Raw genomic sequence first — 20,187 nt, forward strand, 5'->3', positions numbered from 1 at the left:
GGTCTTTCCAAGTAGGGCCTTGAACCCAGGTCTTTCTGACAATAGTATTGTTCACTACATCTTCCAGTGCTAGGCGCTTTGAAGAACATAGATAAAGTAGGAGACTTGTATTTTTTTAAAGGAATCATTTTACATGTTTTCTAGTAAAATTTCGATTCACAGACTTCTCTGAATAAATCTGGTCAGGGAAAAAATTATTCTTAAACTATAAAGCAATTGTTAAGGGTCAGCCATTTTCAGCATGATAAAATGGAATCATGCTCATGATGTCTCTGGTTTTTATTCACTTACCCCCATCTTTCATCTCATGCTGGTAGTTGACAGAACTAGAGAGAACACTGAATGTTACCAAACAGAACCTGGCACATCAAACTCAGCAAGAAGAGCATTAATCGTTTTCCAAATTAATGCACTGATAACAAGCATTTGAAGGCTCCAAATTGCAGGCAATTGCTAAAGAGTAAATACAACAGGCTTAGACCATTTACAGGATGGCATTAGAATGGCATAATTCAGCAGAGGAGATAGACCTCTTACCAGCAGAGACAAGAGAAAATACAAAACTATAAAAAAGACACACTGTGGGGAAACACTCACATATTTGAGCATGCTGTCTGGTTAGAGTAGGCCCAAACTCAAAACTTTTATTTCCAACCTGTGACCCCAAACAAGCCCAATCTGAGCCAAACAGAAGGAAGTGTTCTTTTCTATTTCAAAAACTTCATAGGGGCCAGGCACAGTGGCTCACACCTGTAATCCCAGCACTTTGGGAGGCCGAGGCAGGTGGGTCACTTGAGGTCAGGGATTTGAGACGAGTCTGGCCAACATGGTAAAACCCTGTCTCTACTAAAAAAAGAAAAAATACAAAAATTAACTGGCTGTGGTGGTGCGCACCTGTAATCTCAGCTACTTAGGAGGCTGAGGTAGGAGAGTTGCTTGAACCTGGGTGGCGGAGGTTGCAGTGAGCTGAGATCACTCCCCTGCACTCCATCCTAAGTGACAGAGCATGACTCCATTTCAAACAACAACAAACTTCATAGGGGGAAAAGCTTTAAGCACCTAGCATCCATTCTGCTAGCAAAAGCTACTAATATTTAGGCACTGGAAACTTGTATTAGTCAGGGTTCTCCAGAGAAAAGAACCAGTAGAATGTATATACAGATATATTGAAAGAGATGTATTCTGAGGGATTGGCTCATGCAATTGGCTCATTGTGGACGCTGGAAAGCCCCAAAATCTGCCATCTACAAGCTGAAAAACCAGGAAAGCTGGTGGTATCACTCCAGTTCAAACCAAAGCCCTGAGAACTGGGGAGGCCAGTGGTGTAAGTCTCAGTCTGTGTCTGAAAGCCTGGAAAACTGGGGAGCCGATGTCTAAAAGCAGGAGAAGATGGATGACTTAAGCGGAGAGCAAACTCCCCCTTCCTTCATCATTGCTGTATTCAGCCCTTGAATGGATTGGATGATGCCCACCTGTACTGGTGAGGGCAATCTTCTCTATGCAGTCTACCCACTCAAATACTGATCTCTTCTGGAAACACCCTGCTAGGCACACTCAGAAATGTTTTACCAGCTCTCTGGGTATGCTTTAGCCCAGTCAAGTCGATATATAAAAGTAACCATCATGAGACTAAGCCCTGCTTGTTTGAATGAGAAAGCAGTCACTTGAAGCAACAGCAGACAATACAAAATTCACATTTTATACTGAATCAGGAAGAGAAATAATCAGGAAGAGGAAGCAAAAGTGTAAAACGATGAATCTCCCCTACTCCCCAGTTCTGCCCAGGCTTTGCCCACTCTTTCCGGCATGCATATAGATATTTAGAAGGTGCACAGAGGCACTGGTGTTCCAAACTGTCACCCACCCACTCGGTTTCTTGCACTCTGTAACTCATTCAGAAACTGGAAAAGAGAGTGAAGAAGAAAAAGCAGGTGATTTTCCCTGCCTTCTTTCAGCAAAGAGGAGACATGCTGTGGTCTTGTTTCTGCATCATCTTGAGATGACAGAGTGTTCCTCAATCATCCCAAACTACAGCTGGGCTGCTCTTCCGTCCTGTGCCCCTGCTGAAAGTTTTAATCTCTCCATTTTCCTTAAGCTACTGCAAAGCTTGTCACATAAGGGCCAGACACTTTGCCCTGGTATGTGGAAAGACACAAGGCTTGATGGCACTTGCAGAGGAGACTGTACTAGTGTCCATTTGCCCCCAACATCTACCACCATCCATTGCCCTCCTCTACCTGCCTGGGGGTCCCCAAACGACTGATCTCTAGGGCTGAATCACCCAAGCTTCCCTCTCCTCAGGTTAGACCTGGAGGAGGGAGGGACAAGAAGTCGTTGGAAAGCTGGTGGAAGTACATATGGAATTAGCAGGGCATTATATAGATCAAGGTTCTTAGCTGCAGACAATAGAATTCACTCTGGCTAGTTTAAGCAGAAGGAAATACATGAAAAATCTCATTTACTCAGATGTGATTATAACACATTATACGCCTGTATCAAAATATCTTATGTACCCCATGAGTACATACACCTACTATATACCCATAAAAACTAAAAACTGGGCTGGGTGTAGTGGCTTACACCTGTAATCCCAGCACTTTGGGAGGCTGAGGTGGGTGGATTATGAGGTCAGGAGTTCAAGACCAGCCTGGCCAAGATGCTGAAATCTCATCTCTACTAAAAATGCAAAAAACTAGCCGGGCCTGGTGGCATGTGCCTATAATTGTAGCTACTCAGGAGGCTGAGGCAGAGAATTGCTTAAACCCAGGAGGCAAAGGTTGCAGTGAGCCGAGATTGTGCCACTGCACTCCAGCCTGTATGACAGAGAGAGACTCTGTCTCAAAACAAAACAAAACCTAGAAATTTAAAAAAGAGAAATACATGGAAAGAACTAAAGAGCTTATAGAATCTTTGGGAGGAACAGAGAACCAGGCTTGAACACTATTCAGCCAGAAACCATGCAGCCAGAAAAAAAAAATGTCCTGCTATGACATACAACAGTTTCCGTGCATACCACAGCAGAGAGAATCTGCTCTCTCTCTGGGTTCAGCCACCACCTTGCTGCTATGCCTCACACATTGGCAGAAACTGTGTTGTGAATATCAATCTAGCTGCAAGGGAGTCTAAGAATGTAGCTTCTTGCTTTCCTGATCAAAAGTGATTCGAATACATATTGAATGAGTCAACTTACAGTCTCAGCCACAAGAATTTTACGATTCATTTCCTGTGGCTTTATTAACATGATTTGTGCCAGTAAGACCATGAGGTACAGTGAAAAGAATATGGGCCGTGAAGTCAGACAGAGGTGGTTCTTTCTTTCCCCTGAACTCACCAAATTTGTTCGCATCTTAGGGTCACTGCATTTGTTCACCTTTTGCCTGAAACACTCTGCCCTAGTATCTTCTCATGGGTCTTCAAGTTCCAGTGCAAACGTTACCTCCTCAGAGCGGCTGCCTTCCCTGGCCAGCCCATCTATACCATTCCATCTCACCCCCACCTCCCATCATCTCACCCTTTTTATTTTCTTCTTAGTACTTTGCTGCCATTTTCTTGCTTTTTGTTGCTTATGATCCATGCTCCCCTCATCCCAAATAGATTATAAATTCCACAAGAGCAGGGACTTGGTCTGTCTTGTTCATAGCTGTGTCCCTGGAGCCCAAAAAAGTATCCGATACATGACAATAATAGCGTTGATTATATAATTACCATCTGCCACATATTGTTTAAACCTCATGCAACTCTTTATGAAATCATTACTGTTATCTTTGCCATTTTGCAGAAGAGAAAATAGAAGCTAAGACAGAGTAATAACTTGTCCCAGGCCAGACAGCAAGTAAATCATGGATTCAGACCTAGGCAGTCTGGCTCCAAAGCCTAAACTCTTGACTGCTATAGCATGCTGAACACAGTAGCTGCTCAATAAATATTTTGTGAGGCTGCATGTGATGGCTCACACCTGTAATCCCAGCACTTTGGAAGCCCAAGGTGGGAGGATCACTTAAGGCCAGGAGTTCAAAAGCAGCCTGGGCAACATAGTGAGACCCTATCTCTAATAAATAAATACATATTTTGTGGTTAAGTGAACAGACACCTTGTGGTCATCTCACCGGCATTCTCTGTTGCATTTAACACTGCTGAATTATCAGTTTTTCCATCTCTCTCATGGGCTTCTCTTTCTTAAACCCCTTCCCCCTTCCTTAAACACTAGCATTCTCTAAGTCTCCATCGTGTATCAGCTGCTCTTCTTACCACATGCTCTCTTGGGTGACATTATTCGGAATCATGATTGAACCATATTATATACTGGTAAGTCCCAGCTCAACCATAAATCTCTAGCATTGATTGACTCTCCCAGAGTGAGAGAATTAAATGTTCATGGCTTCCTACCACTTTTTTTTTTCCTTGAGATAGGGTCTCGCTCTGTCACCCAGGCTGGAGTGGTGCAATCTTGGCTCACTGTAGCCTCCACCTCCTGGGTTTAAACAACTCCCTGCCTCAACCAACTGACTAGCTGAAATTACAGGCATGTGCCACCATGCCCGGCTGATTTTTATATTTTTAGTAGAGACAGGGTTTCGCCATGTTGGCCAGGCTGGTCTCCAACTCCTGGCCTCAAACGATCCACCCACCTTGGCCTCCCAAACTGCTGAGATTAGCCTAATATCAACTTTTGAGGATGGTTTGGGCATCCCAAAGTCAACAAACACAAGTTAACTTAATTTGCTGTACATACAGTCAGGTTTAATTCCAGCCAGGCCGTGAAAAGCATGCCATTTCATCTTCCCCCAAACAAAATCTGCTCCTTCTCCCTATCCCCCACCTCAGCCAATATCATCACTGTTAGATACAGTAAGTCCTTCTTCAGAGGTTCAGCTTGTTTAACTTCCTTATTCTTTGTTCTTAGGGTCAACTTCCTTGTACCCCACCCTACTCCTAGTCACCCACACCATAAACAATTTCTCCTGCCAGTTCTGCTCTGCAGCCCACATCTATTCCTTATGTGGAAAGACTCTCCCTCACCCTTGGCTACCCACTCTGTAACTTCTGTAACCATTCTTCCCACCTTTGCTGCAACTAGAACATGCCCAGACATGCCTTGTACTTGTACTTGTGTCATAAACGGCCCTTCCTGCCAAAACTCCCCTTCCCACTGCTGTAACCCACACCCGTGCTCTATTTGAAATAGCCAATTGGGATCAGCTCAGATTGTGTGGTCTGACTCCAACCAATGGAGACAAGACACAGAAGCAAGGACTGACTGCGTTAGGGATAAAAGCCCCTTCCCTCCTTTGTTTGGTGTGCTCTTGCAGTGGCCAGAAGTGTGAGCAGCATCCTTCTGCAGAAGTAAATTTGCCTTGCTGTGTGAGTGCTCATTCTCCTTGTAACTCCAAGCTCATGTTTCTAACACCACCATTTATCCAGCCTCCAAGGCCAACAGCCTGGCAGGCACTTTGGAGTTTTCCTCCCTCTCCTCATTGCCCACCTATGACTAAGTCCTGTGGATTCTGTGTCTTAAATAGTTCTCCAATCCATTTCTTCCTCTCTATTCCTGCTTTCAGTGGGCCTATTGAATATGTTTTTAAGATTACATGTTACAGTAGTGTTACAGGAAAGGGGTTCCAATCCAGACCCCAAGAGGGGGTTCTTGGATCTCATGCAAGAAAGGATTTAGGGCAAGTCTGCAGTGCAAAGCAAAAGAAAGTTTATTAAGAAAGAAAAGTGGTGAAAGGATCACTACTCCATAGACAGAGTAGGATGCTCCCGAAAGTAAGAGGAGGAATGCTTCCACCATGGGTACAGTGCTTGTATATATGGGGAGATGTGCTCAGCTGCAAGGGTTTGTAATAAAGAATTAATTTTCTTTATGATTATATTTTGCAATAATTGATATTATTATCTTTAAAGCAAAATTAGGAATGCCTTTGTTCTCCAGATATTGGGATATCTGCACACTCCCAAGTCTGGGTCTGTTTAGTAAATATTATTAATTTTTTGCCTTAACTGTAAACATCTAGAGGCTAGGAATGCCTGACTTTCTGAGAATGCAGCCTAGAAAGTCTCAGCCTTATGTTCCTAGCCTTCACTCAAAATGGAGTTGCTCTGGTTCAGATGCTCTGACAGGAGCATCCTAACTCCTCTACCTGTCTCTGGTCTTGCTCCCTTATATCTGTTTCCTGAATACCCCAGCATAACCTAACTACAGTAAAAATTTTCTTGCTCTACTCTTGCCTCCTCAGCAGCTCTGCCATTCATTGACTTCAGGGCAAAGTTCCAGCCTGTTAAAAATCAACTTTGATGCAGTGCTTGCCTCTGTCTCCAAATCTGCCATCAAGCCTCCCTCCCCTGACCTTTACCATCACCCTAGGCTTCAGAAATAGCCAGTTCACCCCATTTCCCCAACAAAACCCATATAGAGTCCTGTTTTCCTCCTTATGAAACAGTGACCAGAGAAAGCCAGTCAACTTGACAGGAGAGGGACAGACATCATTAGAGCTTTTCAGCCCCCTATTTTAGTTTCTCCTAGAGGCCCAGCTGCAGTTCTGCCATTTTATTTCACCAGATATTCCAAGAGCTTTATAATTCAGACTCTCCATTTGCCTCTGCAGGCTCTAGTTGAAGTCTGTTATTTGCAGCCAAAAGAGTTCCAACAAATGCACTGATGAACCAAAAGAAAAGGCGTCTATTTACATGAAGTGATTTGAATGAGAGGAAGGAAGAGCCACTTTCCATGAAGAGGGAGACAGGACTGGGGAAGACGGTCTAGGCCCCAAGGATTCACATCTGAGCATTGTGGCAAGAGAAGCTGTAAGCAGAAGACAAAGCCTCTGTTTTACAAAGACTCCCTCTTGAAGCGCACAGTTTGTGTGCCCAAGGGATAAAGTGCCACATAGAGCAGGGCCTTCTTGATGCAGTGCACTTTGGCACATTTAGGGTTTCTAGTAACATGAAACTGCTCTGGCATCTCCAGGGATGGCTGTCTAGAGATCAGTGGAAGTTGGCATTCTTGGGACAGTCTTGGGGTTATCCTAGGGGCACCAGCAGTTTGGGTGGTGGAAACGTACATCCTCAAATGGCTAGCCGGGCAAAGAATATCTGTGAGTCAGAGTACAGGAAGAAGACATCACATTACCTGGTAACTGTAGGTGATAGATTTGTTTGCAATATACACTCCGAGAACTTCCAGAAATAACTCAAGGAGGCTTGAATGGGGTGCTTGAGGCTCCGAAGCCTGAAGATGTTAGACAGATTCAGCAAAATATGGGTTATCACCACTAATCTGCCCCCTGTTAACCCACAGGTCAGGGAAACCTGAGGAAATCAGGTTCATGGCATTAGGCTCACTTTAATAAATGAAAAAAATAAAGAATAAAATAACCTACTAAACTGCAAATGGAATTACATGTGGGGCTTTCATTCTTCCTTCAAAGTCTTTTCCATAGCTCTCAAGATATTTATGAAATGTCATCTGCTAAAAGAAGTAGTTTATAATTTAGCTTGCTGAGATTTTTCTTTTAATTCAGCAAAGTAGAATGGGACACACTTCTATTCCAGGGTCACAGGTCTTAAAGCTATAAAATTATGAAATTATAAAGTCAACCAGGTGCAGTGGCTCATGCCTGTAATCCCAATACATTGAGACGCTGAGGCAGGAGGATCACTTGAGGCTAAGAGTTCCAGGCCAGCCTAGACAACACAGCGAGATCTCATCTCTACAAAAAATTTTTTAAAACCATTCAGATGAGGTGTCATGGGCCTGTGCTCCTAAGTCCCAGCTACTCAGGAGGCTGAGGTAGGAAAATCGTTTGAGCCCAGGAGTTCAAGGTTACTGTGAGCAATGATTGCATCACTGCACTCCAGCCTAGGCAACAGAGCAAGAACCTAACTCAAAAAACAAACAAACAAACAGACAAACCACCATAGGGTCTCTGGTTAATCAAAGAGCCCCTGCAGATTTTCCTTGAGTTCATTTGGGAAAGTAGACAGGCATTTTTGTAAGCTTACTTTTAGTCCCACATTTTACATTGCATTGCTTGACCTAATTGTGAAATGACACATTTTGCACAGCCTGGTTGGGATTAACCCAACTAAACATACAGTAAATCAGTTCGCCCATGGAATGGATGTCAACAGATCCTTAAAGAGAAACTTTATATCTACGGAAAACTTTGAACTAAATTCAGCTTGACACTTAGATATATCCTTTATGCTTTTCAAGTGCTTTTTTATTCTTATTAGTAATGAGATAACGAGTTTTTTGTTTGTTTTGAGACGGAGTCTTGCTCTGGCACCAGGCTGGAGTGCAGTGGCTCGATCTCAGCTCACTACAACCTCTGCCTCCCGGATTCAAGCGATTCTCCTGCCTCAGCCTCCCAAGTAGCAGGGACTCCAGGTGTGCAGCACCATGCCCAGCTAATTTTTGTATTTTTAGTAGAGACAGGATTACACCATGTTGGCCAGGATGATCTCTATCTCTTGACCTCATGAATGACCAACTTGGCCTCTCAAAGGGCTGGGATTACAGGTGTAAGCCACTGCTCCTAGCCGATAATGAGTTTTTAATTCAAACTGATGCATTACAAAAATCTTTTAAAACACTTTAACTATGTTTATTCTTATAAAAGCCTGGAGACATGAAATGCAGAACCATTAGTTCACTGGAAGATAAAAACTTGGGGAATGATGTTTTTCAAACAGAAACTTTCAAGTATATGAAATCCAGGAATCAAACTTGCTATATGATAAGAATTGTCCACAGCAATTCACGAAACCTTATGAGAAAGATACTACTGTTATTCCTGTGTCATAGATGAAGAAATGCAAGCTTGGAGAGCTTATGTAATTGACTTGCCAAAGATCCCACAGCTTGTGAGTGTTCGGGCAGAGATTTAAGGCAACCAGACTACAGAGCCCACATGTAATGATCAGGATACTCTGCCATCTCCCAGTTTCTCCTACCTCCTTTCTTTAGCTAGCGGGTATGTCTTTGGGCAGTTTAGCTACCAACTCTGACTCCATCTATACATGATCTTACCTTACCTAGTCCCTAAGAAAGTCTAACTGGCAGCCCAGCATTGTGGCTCATGCCTATAATGTCGACACTTTAGGAGGCCGAGGCAGGAGGATTGCTTGAGCCCAGGAATTCAAAACAAGCCTAGGCAACATAGCAAGACCCCATCACTATTTTTTTAAAAAAGGAAGTCTAACTGGTGTAGCTCAGATTATGTCCACATTTAAATTGTGAGGACGTGGGCTGGAGGGTCCCTCAAATGCACCCACTACGTCTTGCTGAATTCTCTACAATCAAGACTGGAACAACCACCACAAGCAATAATATAGCAGGAAGGGAGTGGCAGGAAAACTAACGAGTGTTGATGACCTAATAGGTGCCAAACACCATGCAAAGCATTTTAAATGCATTACCTTATTTATCTTTATAACAACACAAGGGGTAAATGAGACCAAAGACTAACAACAGGTCAATCAAAACCTAAGAGAAAGGAAGACAAGAAAAATGGCACTAAAGAAGAGGCTTGAGAAGGGGGACTTCGTTTTTTCTTAATCTATGCTTTGAATAAATATTACAACAATGGTACAAAATTCAAAAGATATAGAAGAGGATTTTTTTGTTATTTTCTTGTTTTATATAGTCAAAATCATTTATTGATTAGGACAAACTTTTCTTTTCTTTTCTTTTCTTTTTTGAGACAGAGTCTCACTCTGTCACCAGCGCTTGAGTGCAGTGGCGTGATCTCGACTCACTGCAACCTCCGCCTCCCAGGTTCAGGCAATTCTTCTGCCTCAGCCTACCGAGTAGCTGGGATTACAGGCGCCAACCACTACATCCAGCTAATTTTTGGTATTTTTAGTAGAGATTGGGTTTCACCATGTTGGCCAGGCTGGTCTTGAACTCGTGACTTTGTGATTCACCTGCCTCAGCCTCCCAAAGTGCTGGGATTGCAGGCATGAGCCACCATGCCCAGCCAACTTTTCTTAAGAGTTTTATAATGGATGTTTGTCATTTGTGTCTACCTCAAATCTTTTCTTGGTAGCTCTTCTATATTGTGAATTCTCTTTTCCATAGGTAGAAATAAACAAACATGGTGGGCGTGTTGGCTCACACCTGTAATCCTAGCACTTTGATAGGCCGAGATGGAAGGATCATTTGACCCCAGGAGTTTGACACCAGCCTGGGCAACATGGCGAAATCTCATCTCTATAAAAAATACAAAAATTAGGCTGGGTACAGTGGCTTCTGCCTGCAATCCCAGCACTTTGAGAGGCCGAGGTGAGTGGATCACGACGTCAGGAGTTCGAGAGCAGCCTGGTCAACACGGCAAAACTCCGTCTCTACTAAAAATACAAAAATTAGCCAGGTGTGGTGGTGGGCACCTATAGTCCCAGCTACTTGGGAGGCAGAGTCAGGAGAATCCCTTGAATCTGGGAGGTGGTGTTTGCAGTGAGCCAAGATCATGCCACTGTACTACAGCCTGGGTGACAGAGTGAGACTCTGTCTCCAAAAAAAAAAAAAACAAACAAACAGAACACATTTCCTAAGACCCTTTGCTGCTAGGATATAGACATTTGACTATCTTCCAACAAATCCAAACCTAAATAAGACTTGGAATATAGGTGACAGGCTGCAGACACAGAATTCTAGTAAGTCTGGACACAACAGTGCCTGGTCTTCCGCATGAACTGCAATGGGGTCCTGGTGGTCAGTTCTGGTTTTATAGATGTTAAGCATCATCTAGCAGCAACAGCAGGATTTCTTCTAGAAGAGTCTTAGGATATCTGGGACGTGTGGGATGCTTGGACATTCCTCCTGGCTGCTTCACTTTTGGCTGTATAATATCCAGGCTTTGTTTCTTGGCCCTTCCAGAAATTCTAAGAAATACCATGTAATAAAGTTCTGCTGAAACCAGCTAGACTGGATTTTTCTCCTGAAAGAGATCCCAAGGTACTGGGAATCTGTAATTGACTAGGTAACTTGGTTGGGTTTGAAAGCAGTAAGCATAGGATACAGGAAAAACATGACATCTGGTGGCCAGAAAGTCACTAAAACTATTGTTAGAGAAGTTAGTATGACACTATCCCTGCCTGTGTCTGTTTTTTCTTTTTATTTTTTTTAAGACTGAGTCTTATTCTGTTGCCCAGGCTGGAGTGCAGTGGTGCCATCTAGGCTCACTGCAACCTCCGCCTCCTGGGTTCAAGCAATTCTTGTTCCTCAGCCTCCAAGTAACTGGGATTACAGGAGTGTGCCACCACAGCTGGCTAATTTTTGTATTTTTAGTAGAGACAGGTTTCACCATGTTGGCCAGGCTGGTCTCGAACTCCTGACCTCAGGTGATCGGCCCTCCTCGGCCTCCCAAAGTGCTAGGATTACAGGAGTGAGCCACCACGCCTGGCCACTGCCTCAGTTTAGATTGAGGCATCAACAGACTAAATCTCAAGATGCCAAAATTAGATTGAGACCAACCACCACACCCCTCCCTGCCACCTACCTCACCCTGCCATGTAGGATTTAGAATAGGAGGGAAGAAGACCCTATTCCACATTTCCTAGGGCTCTCAATGAAATCAAAGATATAAAAGGAGTCAGTGGGAGGATTTAGGAGACTGTGGTTGAAAAGATTGTTTTGAAGAGACTTTTGCTCTGCTGTGAGCCCTCTCCCTTTAGGATGAGGGGCAGAGGCGCTGTCTCCCAACCCTAAGCCTAGTGAGAAGGTTTTTAGTTGTCCACTGGGAAAGCTTTGAAATGGGTGCCTTGCAGTTGGAAGACACAGAAGACTGGGGCGGCCTAACTAGCAAGAAACTTAGAGCGCACTGCAAACCGAAGTCCGACTCCACCAAGAAAATTCAGAATGTGTTTCTCCATAACAAAGCTGGCTATGTGGTTTGGAGATGGAAGAACAAGCAGGGCTTCTGTCTTGGGATCAGCAGGCACTGCTGGAGTTTACTGAGGCAAAGGATGAAGGAGGCTTCCTAAGTCCATATGAAGGTAACACAAGACAAAGCCTTGGGTCCTAACAGGTCCTCTTAGAAGTGTGATATTGTGCCAGAATTGCTAGCCTTTGCTTACCGGTAATAACTAAAATAAGCAGCCCAGGATAACTAAGATCTGTGTGTAAACAAATGCTTATCTTGACTTCTGTAAACCACTGAAGTAACAAACAGAATGACAAAAGTCCCCTGGCCCTTGGAATGTCCGGAGACCCCCGCCCACGTCTCTGCCCAAGAGGTGAATCACAGAATCCCCTAGCCCTTGGAATGTCTGAAAACTTTTCATCCCCATCCCCGCTCCTCACCCCCACTCCCAAGGTGGTTTTTCAGGTATAAAAAGTCTTGGCACCCTCCTTTTGACGCCACAGGTTGGAGAAACATGAGTCCTCTGTGGTCGCCGGCATAATAAATGACCCTGCAATCTGGCATACTTTTGTCTTGGTGCTAACTTTCTACGCTGGATCCAGTACAACAGAAGGACCTCCACAGAAAGCGGCTGAGCATGCTCAGCTGGATACCCAGAGGCTCAGGAAGGAGTTAAATAGAGATACATCCACCTGAGTCAAGTGAACTGCAGGAGAGGGGGCCTGCAGGAAGCCGCTCCATCGTTCCTATTCAAGGGCTGGAAGAAAAAGAATCAGCTTGATCCACTGTCCAGGTCCCCCGGGGGTTACCAGCTCTAATCATCTGCAGGCCCAGAGAGACGAAGCTACCAGATCAAGTAGCGACTCACTTGCCCCTTTTTCTTCTAATTTCTACCCTACCTTCAACCCTGGAAGAGAAAGAAAATGACAGCTGGCAGGTAGAGGTGAGGACGAGCAGGAAAAAGAAGCCATAGAAGCTGCCAGAAGTTTCCTCCAGAGCTAAAGGAAGGTCATGTTCTCTTTCTCTAACCCCTGAAATAAGTGTAAAGAGTTGGTGGGAAACACATATAAAATTGTGTTTTGATTATATCATGAGTTGTGTTCATAGATGTCCATGTCACCCAGTGGGAGAACCAAAATCATCACCTCTAGTGACACAGAATGAAGTGCCTATTGAAAGCAAGGCTCTGGGGGACTGCAGAGGGGGGATTATAAAGGCCACGAGGTGAGCAGTTCCATCTAACTGCACGATGAAGTTTCAAGAAAAAAAATGACATTTTCAGGGATTTAAATTCTCACTTTGAAGCATGGTCAGTGAATGAGAAAGTTTCTGTGACTTCCCTCAAATACTCTTTTATGTCATGAGGTACAAGGCTAATGACGCTGAAAATTAGAGGCAGAGACAGAGCCTGAAGATGGATGAATCACAAAATCGACTGAATTCACAGTCCCGGTATGTCTTTCAGGGCATTGATTGGGAAAAGGTGGTTCTTCCCCTGAGTATTGGAGTGGAAATATTCTGAAGATGTCAGATAACCCCAAGAATCTGAAACCCCAGAATTCACAGAGCCTCACAGGCCAATAAAATGAGAGGAGACCTTCCTCCCATTCTGATGAGGCTGGTTCTGTTTTATTCAGAGACCCTGTAAGGAGCGCACTGAATGGTCACCTTGCAACGGGATGTCCTCATGGCCCACCCCTTACTCTGCTCATTATCTCCAGATCCACAATTAGAGTCAGATTCTAGAATGTCCTGAAATCAAAACCAAACCTGGGAAGAGAAGACTTGCATACCAAAAGAATGGCAAGATTACAGGAATGTATTCTGAGAATGTCAGGATGAGAAGAACATCATTTTACATTGGTCAAACTCATCTCATAGATACCCTCCCCGAGAATCCTGGAGTCAACATACTAGATTAAACAAGTGCAAGACGTTTGCTTGGCTGTCTAAAAATGAGTCTCACTGGTGGCCTGGGCAGGGTGAAGTCAGATGCCACACATTCCTTGATGTGCTGTGGAAAAAGGAACCCAAAGCCTTAAGGAGATATGAATGTTGGTGTATTATTCCATTTTCGTGCTACTATACAGATATTACTGGAAACTGGATAATTTATAAACAAGAGGTTTACTTGACTTACAGTTCCACATGGCTAGGGAGGCCTCAGGAAACATATAATCATGACGGAAAGCAAAGGGGAAACAGGCACTTTCTTCTCAAAGTGGCAAAAGAATGAGGGAGCTCAGGGGAAATGCCACTTCTAAGCCATCAGATCTCGTGAGAGCTCACTTACTATCATGAGAACAGCATGGGGAAAACTGCCCCTGTGATCCAATCACCTCCCACCGGGTCCCTTCTTCCACATGAGGGGATTACAATTTGAGATGAGATTTCAATGGGGACACAACAGTTTGAGTGTTTTGAGTGGATTTATAATCACTGATCTACTCACCCAACTCCAGAAAAAATGTACATTGGTGAGAGAGGTGTTGGCATTCTTGAAAAGTGGATGCCCTCTGTAGACCAGGGATGACAGTGGGACATGCTTTGATGGAAAGAGGTTTCCTGGAGGGACAGACGTCAGCTTCAACCTTCAGGGGCAAGCACGTCCTGATTCCTGATGAAAAGCAGAAGACTTAGATGTGATTATCAGAAGGATTTGACTCTTAAGGATATTTGAGAGTGCTTAATAGATCCTAGAGCCTTTGGGGCTGGAATACATGGACACTAAAGTCTGGCCTAATTTGTATAACAAAATCTAAGTCTGGGGAACAGAGGACTGATTAGTCGTGATGATGGTGAGTCCAGTCCTTCACCCAATCCCAGGCCTGAGTCACTTTCCAAACCCAGAGCCCGTTGAATAGTAGGGAGACCAGATGCTCCTGAGGAACAACCCAGCAATGCCAGCACAAGTCTTCCTCCTTTCCTTTAAGGAAGGCACTTGGAACAATTTACCAGGGCAATTGGACCCTGGGAAAAGGAACTCATAGCCCTTTCAGGACGATTATCTCCTAACTAATGCTAATCCTGGAGGCCCCAAATGCCATCTGTGATTCTCTGGTAGGAGTACAGAATTTTATGGATAATGGCTGATAGTGGGGCTTACTCACTAGGGGACTGGTCCCAGTGACCTCAGTGGATCCTTGAACTCATCTTATAGTTACTTCCTTAGTTCTGGAGTGCTTAGTTGTAATCAAAGTACTGGCAGAAGAGTCACACTGGCTCCCTGCCCTGTGATGTGAATGTTATTACAGTTGGAAGTATTAAGAGGGAGGCTCTGGAACAGTCCCTCCTGAAATAATAAACCAAATCCCTGTGTTGATTAACTCACTGAATTTTCACAACAACTCTATAATGTAGGCAGTGTGATCGTCCCCATTTATAGATAAGGAAACTGAGGCACAAAGAAGTTAAGCAATTTGCCCACATTTACATAGCTAGTAAAAGTGAATTCAAATCAAGTCAAATTCTAGAGTCCACACATCAAGTAAAAATCCTCAGTCAGGCTGGACACAGTGGCTCATGCTTGTAATCCCAGCACTTTGAGAGGCCAAGGCAGGAGGACCACTTGAGTCCAGGACTTTAAGACCTCTAAGGGCAACACTGTGAGACCCTGTCTAAGAAATTAAAAAAAAAAATTAGCTGGGCATGGTGGTGTACCCTTGTACTCCCAGCTACTCAGGAGGCTGAGGCAGGAGGATCACCTGAACCCAGGAGATCGAGGCTGCAGTGAGCTATGATTGTGCTATTACACTCCAGCCTGGGTGACAGAGGGAGACATTGTCTCAAAAAAATAAAAATAAAAAATAAGTCCTCAGTCAGCTGAAATGCTTGCTACAGGCAAAAGAGACATCAAAGGAGTGGTGGGGGGAGGATGTTATAAGCACCAATTGTGCCCTTGTGAATACTGTTCAAACAAGGAATGAAGGAGCTTTTCATGTTGAGAAGGAGTGTAGTTAAGAGGCTAAGTGCAGAGAATCTGAAGTCAGACTGGATGGGTTCAGATCCCAGATTCACTGTTGAAGATGTTGAAGCACTTTCTTTCTTTTTTTTTTTGAGATAGTGTCTCGCTCTGTCGCTCAGGCTGGGGTGCAGTGGTGCAATCTCAGCTCACTGCAACCTCTGCCTCCCACGTTCAATTGATTCTCCTGCCTCAGCCTCCTGAGTAGCTGGGATTACAGGCATGTGCCACCATGCCTGGCTAATTTTTGTATTATTAGTAGAGACAGAGTTTTACCATGTTGGCCAGGCTGGTCATGAACTCCTGACCTTGTGATCTGCCCGCCTCAGCCTCCCAAAGTGCTGGGATTACAGGCGTGAGCCACCACACCCAGCTTGTTGAACCACTATCTTTTTTCTTTTCTTTTTTTGAGATGCAGTCTTGCTCTGTTGCCCAGGCTGGAGTGTGGTAACTCAATCTAGGCTCACTAATGCCTCCACCTCCTGAGTTCAAGCAATTCTCTGCCTCAGGCTCCCAAGTAGCTGGGATTACAGGCACCCACCACCATGCTCAGCTACTTTTTTTTGTATTTTTAGCAGAGATGGGGTCTCACTATCTTGGCCAGGCTGGTCTTGAACTCCTGACCTCATGATCCACCTGCCTTGGTCTCCCAAAGTGCTGGTATTACAGGCATCAGCCACTGCACCTGGCCAAACAACTTTCTTATCTTCTCTTTGGTTCAATTTTCCCATAGGTTAAAAGAAGTGGGGAGAAGGGAATACTGATAGTTCTTATTTAGTAGGCTTATTATAAGAATTAAATTAATTAACATCCATGTAAAGTGCCTGGAAGGCAGTGTTTGCTATTATCTTCCTTACTGTATCGAGTACATTTTTATGCAGTTAACTGATTTTCTCTTTTATTTCTTTTTATTTATTTCTCTCTTTTTTTCTTTTTCTTTTTTTTTTTTTTTTTTTTTTTTTGAGTCTCACTGTTGCCCAGGCTGTAGGGCAATGGCACGATCTCGGCTCACTGCAACTTTCGCCTCCCGGGTTCAAGTGATTATCCCGCCTCAGCTTCCTGAGTAACTGGGACTGCAGGCACCTACCATCATGCCCGGTTAATTTTTGTATTTTTGTAGAGATGGGGTTTCACCATGTTGGCCAGGCTGGTCTCGAACTCCTGACCTCAGGTGATTCACCAGCTTTGGCTTCCCAAAGTGCTGGGATTACAGGTGTGAGCTGCTGCGCCTGGTCTATTTTATTTCTTATAGCTTTTCTCCCACTATTTTGTATAGCCTATGTTAATGATGGCCAACTTTACAATTTAGGAGATTATCGAATAAGAAGATGGGCTTATTATTAATATTACCATTGAGACAGAGTCTTGCTCTGTCGCCTAGGCTGGAGTACAGGGGCATCATAGCTCACTGCAGTCTCAAACTCCTGGGCTCAAGCAATCCTCCTGCCTCAGCCTCCTGAGTAGCTGGGACTACAGGTGTACGTCGCCATGAAGAGGGCTTATTATTAAACTTGAGGAGGAACAACCATCACTCAGAAGTCCTGGACCTGGAGACAAATTCAGGAGCTGCTATGAGGTTTCTCCCTAGGGAAAAGAGTGAACATGTTCTCATTTTTACAAGGGATAGTAACATTATCTCAAGTTATAGAAAGTTGTATGGCTTAAAAGTTGATTTTTTTTTTTTTTTTTGGATATGGAGTCTCGTTTTGTCACCCAGGCTGGAGCGTAGTGCGCAGTCTTGGGTCACTGAGGTTGCTCTGCCTTCTGGGTTCAAGTGATTCTCCTGCCTCTGCCTCCTGAGTAGCTGGGACTATAGGCCTGCACCACTGTGACCGGCTAATTTTTTGTGTGTCTTTTTAGTAGAGACGGGGTTTCACTGTGTTGGCCAGGCTGGTCTCAAACCCTTGACCTCAAATATTCCACCTGCCTCACCCTTCCAAAGTGCTGGGATTACTGGCATGAGCTACCATGCCTGGCCTTAAAAGTAGATTTGCTGTGGATGATTTGCTTTTAAAAATTATGACTAGGGTGAACGTTCCATAATATTCACCTGTAGTTATCCAATTAGTTCTGACACGGGTTACTGATGCTAATGCTGATGATAGTATCAGACTGCAGAGCTCGCAGAATAACTATCTAATGTCATCTATTTCATTAAACTCTAAGCTACATGAAGGTCAGGGTCTTTTCTCTCTTGTTTACCGTCGTATACCCAGAGCTGCTGCCGTGTGCTGCACACAGGATCTCTCAATAAATATTAGGATGAATGACCCATTTGTTCTGGTATGATGATTGCATTAGTTACCTATTGCTGGATAACAGATGACTACAAATTTAGCAGCTTAGAACAGCACGCGTTTATTATCTCACCACTGCTGTGGGTTCGAGTCAGGAGTCCAGGCATCTGTTTGTTGGGTTCTCTATTCCAGAGTCTCATCTGAAAGCTGCAGTTGCATTTCTGACCAGGATTGCAGTCTCATCTCATGTAGTCGTTGGCAGAATTCAGTTCTTCATGGGATGCTGGACTGAGGACCTCTGTGTTTTGCTGGCTGGGAGTTGGAAATTATCTTCAGTTCTGGACACATAGGCCACTCCATAGAGCAGCCCACAGCAGGACGCCTTGATTCATCAAAACCAGGAAGGAAGAATGTGTTAGCAAGAAGGACATTACAACCTTCTGTAACATACTAATGTACATGTAATCACATACATCTCGTGATCTATCTATTAAAGGCAACTGACAGGTCCCACCCATACCCAAGGGGAAAGAATTACACAGAAGCATGAGTGCCAGGTGGCAGGGATCACTGGAGGTCATCCTAGGGTCTGCCTCAAAATTCACCGAATGCTGTCATCAGATCAGCTAAGCTGGGGCTGTTCCCTAAGGAAGGCAGGATAGTTTATGTCTGTGAAATGGCAGCAGGTCCTCATTAGCTCAGCTCTCATTATCAAAGTCCTTGTTGTTGCCAGGTTGCACAGGGAAGCAAAGGCCATCTTGAGATGAAAATATCATTAATATTATCAAATTAGCTCCCACTCTAGGAGACAGTTCTCCTCTTAAAGCTACTTATGTCCTTGTACATCCCATTTTTCCAGAGCAGCCGCATGCTAATATATGAGTACACAATGTAAATTCAATCAAACCAATTGCTCAGGTACTTCAAAAGAAAATTATTTGAATATCAGAGTCTTAGGAGAGGCTTTTGAGAAAACTGATGAAATGCTCAAATAATTTTGCACAAATGCTTTTTGTTTGAATCATGTTGGGAAATTTGAGTGTGGAGGATTATGTATCCTGCTATCATACCATGTTTGGGAGAATATGAAAAAATTTCAGCAAAATATATAGTTTTTTCATCCTAAGAAAATTACCTAGATGTAAAACAACCTAAATAATTGAAACTTAAATGTAACTTAAAAAATAACATAATCTCATACTTTTACGTTTTATTATAAATTTTGGTCTCTTGTGAGTGATGCTTTGATTCAAACCCTAGCTATGTCAGTTGCTAGCTGTGTGATCTTGGGCACGTTCACTTTCCTGTGTCTCAGTTAACACATATATAACATGGGGATACCAATAATAATAGTATCTAGGCCGGGTGTGGTGGCTTACGCCTATAATCTCAGCACTTTGGGAGGTCAAAGTGGGCAGATCACAAGGTCAGGAGTTCAAGACCAGCCTGACCAATATGGTGAAACCCGGTCTCTCCTAAAAATACAAAAATTAGCTGGGCATGGTAGGAGGTGCCCGTAGTCCCAGTTACTCATGAGGCTAGGGCAGGAGAATCGCTTGAACCCAGGAGGCGGAGGTTGCAGTAAACCGAGATCACGCTACTGCACTCCAGCCTGGGTGACAAAGTGAGACTCTGTCTCAAAAATAGTAATAATTGTATCTATAGCACTATCTACACCATTCGACTCTAGCAACAACTGTGTGAGGTCAGTGTTATGGCAGGTGCCTCTGACAGAGTGACTTGTGTTTGGAATAAGATGACCAGATGTCCCATTTTTGTCTCTAAAATGTTAAGCCTTAGCATCATAAACTAGGGTGGCCAAGTAATTAGGGAAGCTCAGCAGGCATCTGCAAGTTCTGGATAATTTCCTCATCCAAGTCTAACTGGTTTTGGAAAAAGTTCTGCCTAATATGAATCTACCTAAAACAGAAACCAAATGATATTCTCTCCCTCTCTTTCCTCTTCTTCAACTAAACCTTTCATTCCTTAGCTCTCCCCGGCTCCCAAACCCACCTCTTAAGTTCCTCCAGGGTGCTGCTTGAGATCTGTGAACAGTACCCTTCAGCTCTTAGGTAAAGAGAAACAGTCTAAATCAAAAAAGCAAATATAGAAATATTGAACCACC

General features: G+C 43.9%; 1 long non-coding RNA gene across 1 annotated transcript in view; it reads right to left on the minus strand.

Annotated features, from left to right (window-relative positions):
* LOC116564811 overlaps positions 1 to 19,462 on the minus strand; it is a 36,007-nt gene extending 16,545 nt beyond the window's left edge. The window contains exons 1-3 of the long non-coding RNA XR_004275109.1: positions 18,196 to 19,462; positions 14,975 to 15,156; positions 14,338 to 14,481 (exon numbers count right to left, since the gene is read on the minus strand). This is a non-coding gene — a long non-coding RNA (uncharacterized LOC116564811). The remainder of the gene's footprint in view (positions 1 to 14,337; positions 14,482 to 14,974; positions 15,157 to 18,195) is intronic.
* Positions 19,463 to 20,187: the final 725 nt, after the last annotated feature.

This window comes from Sapajus apella, unplaced genomic scaffold, assembly GCF_009761245.1.
Source record: "Sapajus apella isolate SASKATOON/1434 unplaced genomic scaffold, GSC_monkey_1.0 scaffold2, whole genome shotgun sequence".
Taxonomy (NCBI): Eukaryota; Metazoa; Chordata; class Mammalia; order Primates; family Cebidae; genus Sapajus; species Sapajus apella.